This window comes from Patagioenas fasciata, chromosome Z (genome assembly GCF_037038585.1).
Source record: "Patagioenas fasciata isolate bPatFas1 chromosome Z, bPatFas1.hap1, whole genome shotgun sequence".
NCBI lineage: Eukaryota > Metazoa > Chordata > Aves > Columbiformes > Columbidae > Patagioenas > Patagioenas fasciata.
The window spans coordinates 45,320,425-45,327,105 of NC_092560.1; positions in this window are offsets into that span (position 1 = coordinate 45,320,425).

Below are 6,681 nucleotides of genomic sequence, written 5' to 3' on the forward strand. Positions count from 1 at the left end.
GACTTTATTAACTTTGGTCAGAATAGCAGAGGAGGTATCCTGTTTCACAACTTCTGATTTTATTTAGTTCCATCCATCTATTCAAGGTAAATGGATTGATTATTTGTACTGGATAGGGTAAAAGTAACTAAACTGAATGTATTATGAGAGAGCCACACAATCATATGGTATCAATCATCAGACCATTTTAGATAGTTTTTGCTCAAAGGAAAATTAGTAAAAGAAGAAAGGCTATATGCTAGCCCCAAACAGTTCTTACACTACTGTGACTAGCTCAGCTTCAATGAACTTAGGTGAACTACGGCCATTTGCTGCAGTGTGGGGTCTTGTCCTTACTATAAATTATGAAACTGAGACAGAAATCAATGATGTTATCAAATCATAATTTGACCTGTGAAGAAGCCTTGTGATCTGGAACTTGAAAATGTTTGAAAAGCAAGGGTGAGAGGAACAAATCGTGAACTCAGTTGAACAAAGAATTTAATGATGTCACTAAATATTCAGCAAAACTAAAGTCAGAAATTTTAAAGTAGATCTAACATTCATCCACATGACATCACTGCAAATAACTCTGACTTGACAGATTTCAGGAAGATGTGGGTGTTTCTGATTTTTTTCCCTGGTTTCAAATAATTAATTCATTTTCCCTTTTTCATCTAAGTAATGGGAATGCTGGACTAGTAGGGCTATAAAGCTTTTTTGAAATAGTTATTGCTAATTTCCCAAAGTATCTTTTAGATAGCTGAGTGAATGATGCTGGCATCCTTATACTGTGAGGTGGCATTATGACTGTGCTTTTCTGATCAGATAATTGTCGATTTAGGCATTTGAAGTTATTTTCCTTGTCCTTGAAACTCTGCAAACACTTCTTTCCCTTTTCTTTCTTCTGTGCTTGTTTGTTTGTTTCTTGGTTTGGTTTGTTATTCTTACATATACCAAAATGGACTGTAAAACACAAAAAACCCCAAGAAAACAGATTACATAGTAAGGTCTGTCTGGGTGTGCTGGTGAGTGGCCCTTTTTAATTACACATCAGTAGTTCGTCTTCCAGTTTGTTCTCCCAGTTTCACACTGAAGAGAAGAAAGTTCTGTGAAGGCTGAATATAACATCTGCATGTATGTCACAAATAGCAGCTCAGAAGATATTCAGTAAGATATTTAGTATTTCACATCTAGCTATCTGTTGTAGCAATCACTGCCTTTGCCATGTTGTATTATAGTAATACATAGCTGGAAAGAACTAGCCAACTGGTTTAAACTATAAAAGTTGATTTTGTAATTCTGGGAAATGAACAGGAAGTGTTTAGGTTTTTGGTTTTTTCTCTAAAATTTGATTCATGGTTCAATGTGTTTTTACATTATGTGATTGTTCCATATTCATGGAAAATCTTAGATTCTGAGAGTTTACCTTATACAGAGCAAAGGGCAAGAAATCACAATAAAAATGAAGAAAATACTGCCAGTATTATGCAGACAGGCCTATTTTAGCTTGCATTACATCAGACATTGTGGAAAGTTTTTGGAAGAAAGAGGACATGGGCTGTGTGTTGTGAAGAAGCCAGAGCTTGATGTGGCTGTGGTGCAGGCTAGGACCTGAATGGAGGGTTTTTCTGGAGACACCAAAGACAGAACGGAAGTAGACAGAAGCCGGTCTGCCCTCGACCGAGGCTGCAGGAGGGGCGCTGTTGTCACTGCACATGAACAGTTTGTGGGCAGTGCTCTGCAGCTAATCACCATAGGGGCGGGGGGAAGAGTGACTGCAGAGAGTAACCAATAGTAGCCTCTGCTTGCTGCGTGGCCATTGAGTAAAGAGTATATAAGGGCTGTAAAAACGTGCACTGGCAGACATTGATATTCAGTGTTGTTAAACATTCATTAAAGGGCATTGATGTTAAACTCATATTGAGCCCGATTCTTTGTCTTCGCCGGTCCGCCTGTTGCACTCAAAGAGTCTTACCGTGCCAAAATTCTATGTTCTCCAACAAGACATCATTTATTGGTATGAGATTTCTGTACAGCTGTAGAAAGGCTTTCTTGGAAAGATTATGGAAAGCAGCGATGGAGGTCAATATCAACTACTAACTTTTTGCCTGTGGATTGATTCTGGCCTTAGATATGCATGATTCAAAGCTCTTGCAATCTCACATACAATACAGGCTTTCATTGTAAGCTTATTGAAGCACCATAAATATTTGAAGACTAAATATAACATATCAGAAGCTCTATGTACTGGTCACATTTTGCCATTAGAGTTAAAAGGATACATTGCCTCATTAAATGTGACCTGGTATAATAAAATGAACTTACTATGTATGTGGTTCTTTTGGGGAGGTGAACTGGCATACACATGAACCATTAGATAACTGTTCATCAACATATCAATGGTGATTATAGAAAAAGCTGGATGCTGACAGTGTCCCCTTCTGACAGTGCACAAACAGCATATATACGCTCTGCAATATGATAGTCTATAAGCATGTTTTACACTGAATTCAAGCTCTCTTCCAAACACTCTTTCTTTTTACATTTCCTGTTCACATTACTCTTACCTTTCTAGTTCTGTTTTGTTTAGCACATATGGAGATGGACTATAAGGAAAATTCATATGAAAGGACAGCTGAACTTTTTAGCTGTTCTAATTCTCTGTGATTCCAGTAGTTTTGTTTGTAAAACATTGTTTTGCCTTTTTCTACTTTTCACTTCCATATCCCATACAATTGTTGCCTCTCAGATGGAATAAAGGTGAAGGCCAATTAATAGGAAGGAACATATTGTCACGGATATTGTGTTCAAAAGGTTGTCTTTGAGCTCATTATGTTTTAGCCAGTGAGGCCACTCAACACTATGGAGCAAATTCAGTCTTGATATATGGGAGTGCAGACTAATTTCCTTTGTTTTCAGCAAGAGCTCTGCTAAGTTTATTGCTCATCTTTTCATCTAGGGAGATGGTAGAAACATCTTACTAGCTGTTCAACAAATGGACCTTATATTTTTATGTATTGAAAAGATGGCATTGCTCTCCATTTTTGCTTTCCTTCCAGAATGAGTTAACGTAGGCAATATAAATGTCCATGTTTGTACAAATTATAATTATCCCTTTCCTATTCAAAGAAAAATCAGTGTTTATCAGGGCAAATGGTGAATTGCAGGTGCCAAGTCAATAAAAGTCTTGTTGATTTACCTATTTAGCTATGAGTTGGTGTTGCTATAATGCTCTGATTTCTGGTGTTTGAGACTAAATGGTAAGGGAATAAGGATTTAGAGTCTTTTAAAATCAGGGTGAGTTTTTATATCTTACTTTTTGCACCAAACCAGTTACAGATTAGGCAAAACAATTACTATGGCTGAAATCTAACTATCAAAAACCAACAAGCATGACAAAAGAAATAAAGGGATATACTTGGAACATAGCTTATTTTCTAATAAATCAGAAATAATGTAATAATAAATTATTAAAAAACCTGAATATTTTCCAATTTCATGACTTGTATTTAAGCACAAACACTTTCTGTAAAATCAAATTTTCAGCTTATTTTAGAATACAATTACTCATCAGAGCATACCAGCTATATATTATGGCCTGTATATTAATTTATGTAGCAGTTTTATTTATTATGTAGTCAAGGAAATACTCACATGTACCGCAAGACCTGCAAACAGTGTGGAGAGCAACTGGAAAATACTTCTGCAAAACTGGGCCTGCTTATTTGTTGTCTGCCTTTTGGGAATCCAGTCACAATATTAAACAAAGCAATCTCTTCATTAAAAAAGAAAGAAAGAAAAAAAAAAACTAAAAAAAAGGATATGGATACATATGCTTGAGATGTGATAATTGCTACACCACTTAGACACAAATACGTCTATATAGCCAGATGGGACCCATCCAGAGGTTTTGAGGGAGCTGGTGAAGGTGCTCACCAAGCTACTTTCAGTTATTTAACAGCAACCCTGGATAACCGGGGACGTCCCAGTTGACAGGAGGTTGGAAAATGTGACACCCATCAGCAAGAAGGGTCAGAAGGATGATTCAGAAAATTACAGGCCTGTCAGTATGACATCGGTGCCAAGGAAGGGCATAGAACAGATCATCTTAAGTGCCATCAAGCAGCACATACAAGACAACCAAGTAATCAGGCCCAATCAGCATGGGTTTATGAAAGGCAGATCCTGCTTGACTAACCTGATCTCTTTTTATGACAAGGTGACCTGCTTAGTGGATGAGGGAAAGGCTGTGGATGTTGCCTACTTAGACTTCAGTACAGCCTCAGACACCATTTCCCACAGCATTGTCCTGGAGAAACTGGCTGCTCATGGCTTGGATGGCTGTTCTCTTCACTGGGTAAAGAACTGGCTGGATCGCTGGGCCCAAAGAGTTGTGGTGAATGGAGCCAAATCCAGTTGGCAGCTGGTCACATGTGGTGTTCCCAGGGTTCAGTACTGGGGCCAGTTCTGTTTATTATCTTTATCAGCGATCTGGATGAGGGGATTGAGTGCACCCTCAGTAGGTTTGCAGATGACACCAAGTTGGGTGGGAGTGTTGATCTGCTTGAGAGTAGGAAGGCTCTACAGAGAGATCTGGACTGGGTGGATCATTGGACTGATGCCAATTGTTTGAGATTCACCAAGACCTAGCGCCAGGTCCTGCACTTGGGTCACCAAAACCCCATGCAATGCTACAGGCTTGGGAAAGAGTGGCTGGAAAGCTACCTGACAAAAAAGGACCTGGGGGTATTGACGAGCCAGCAGTGTGTCCAGGTGGCCAAAAAGACCAACAGTATCCTGGGGTCCTTCAGAAATATTATGGCCAGCAGGACAAGGGATGTGATTGTCGCCCTGTACTCAGTCCTGCTGAGGCCACACCTCAAATACTGTGTTCAGTTTTGGGCTCCTCACCAGAGCAAAGACATTGAGATGCTGGAGAGAGTTCAGAGGAGGGAGACAAAGCTGGTGAGGGGTATGGAGCACAAGCCTTATGAGGAACAGCTGAGGGATCTGGGGCCATTTAGCTGGGAGGAGACTGAGGGGATACCTCATTGCTCTTTACATCTATTTGAAAAGAAGCTGTAGCATGTTAGGTGTCGGTCTCTTCTCCCAAGTAGCAAGTGATAGGATGAGAGAAAATGGCCTCCTGTTGTGTCAGAGAAGGTTCAGATTGGATATTCAGAAAAATTTATTCATGGAAGGGGTTGTGAAACAGGCTGCCCAGGGAAGTGGTGGAGTCACCATTCCTGGAAGTCTTTAAAAGACACATAGATGAGGCTTCTAGGGACATGGTTTAGTGCTACATTATGTTATGGTTGGACTCAATGATCTTAAAGGTCTCTTTCATGCGACATGATCGTATGTTTCTATGATTCTAATGATGACTTGCTCTATTGTTCTGTAATGTTTCGCACTGTGTTGAATCTATCACCTCAGCATCGGTCATTCATGTCTCTGTTTTGCGATGCAAAACTGCAGACTTAGAAGTTCTCTTTTTTTCAGTCTTTCACTCTACCATTCCCTTTTGCTGTTGCTCTTTCATGCTGTCACTCTGCCTCTCTATGTACTGATTTAGTTGTTTAATTCTAAATTGTGGAGATTGAAAGAAAAATAAAGACATCTCAGTAATGCCAATTTTCACCTCTGTATGATTAAGTGCGGTTGGTCAGTATATAATATTTTCTAGCTAAAGTAAGTGGGTCAACTCTTGTGTGTTTATAATTCCATTAAGCCTCACTAATTTCAGATGAAAATTTTGTATTTAGTTATGTCAATGAAATTTTGCTCAATTTCTTTGAGTCTGCTTGCTCTTCTACAATCTACAAACTATAAGTTAATAAATATAACAAAATTTTAAGGGTTTCTACTTAATGTGGGAATGCTGGTCTTTGGAAACATTCCTCACTTGAGTTTTGATAATTGGTCTATGTGCAAATGAAATATTTTTCTTCAATTGGTTTTTGCTTGAATACTTACCGAGGGTTCAACCACAGTTCCTGAATGTGGGATTTTGAGTAGGTTAGAATAGTTTCACTTTGCCTGAAATTGCGTTGCTGATGAGATCCAGTATGTTGTTTGGCATAATTATAAAACTTCCTGAAGAAATAAGACATTCTTTGCGGTATGCTAACATGCAGTTACTGAAGGGCACATATTCTAAAGAAATGAGTCTTTGCAATACAAGAATGAAAAATACATTATGTTTGGAAAGCTTAGCTTTTCAAGGGTAGAGGTTTAGCACATAAATGAACATTTTATAGCACGCCATTAACAGGCTTGGTATGTGCTTATACTAATAAACAGTTACACATATATAGATCACCAAGTGGGCAGTATCACATGAGCTGTGGCAGGTGATATTTAGATATCTGCCAGTGGCTGTTACTAACTAATTAAAGAGAAGATTATGGCTTGGCAAATCAGCAAGGTATTTAAGTAAGGATGACCTATCTAGCAGTAAGAAATCCCACCAAAATTCAAACATTTGAGAATCAGAAAAATGAGACACGATTCACAGGGGATCAGAGAATAGAAAGGAATAATCTATGAAAGACGAAGACTAGAAACTTTAAAGATCTGTGAGGACCATTTGTGTCCAATATTGTAAAAATGTCAAGCCAGAAGCACTATAATAACCTAACAGAAGCTCACATATTGATGAAACAATCTAGAATAGTACTTATCCGACAGTGACAGGAT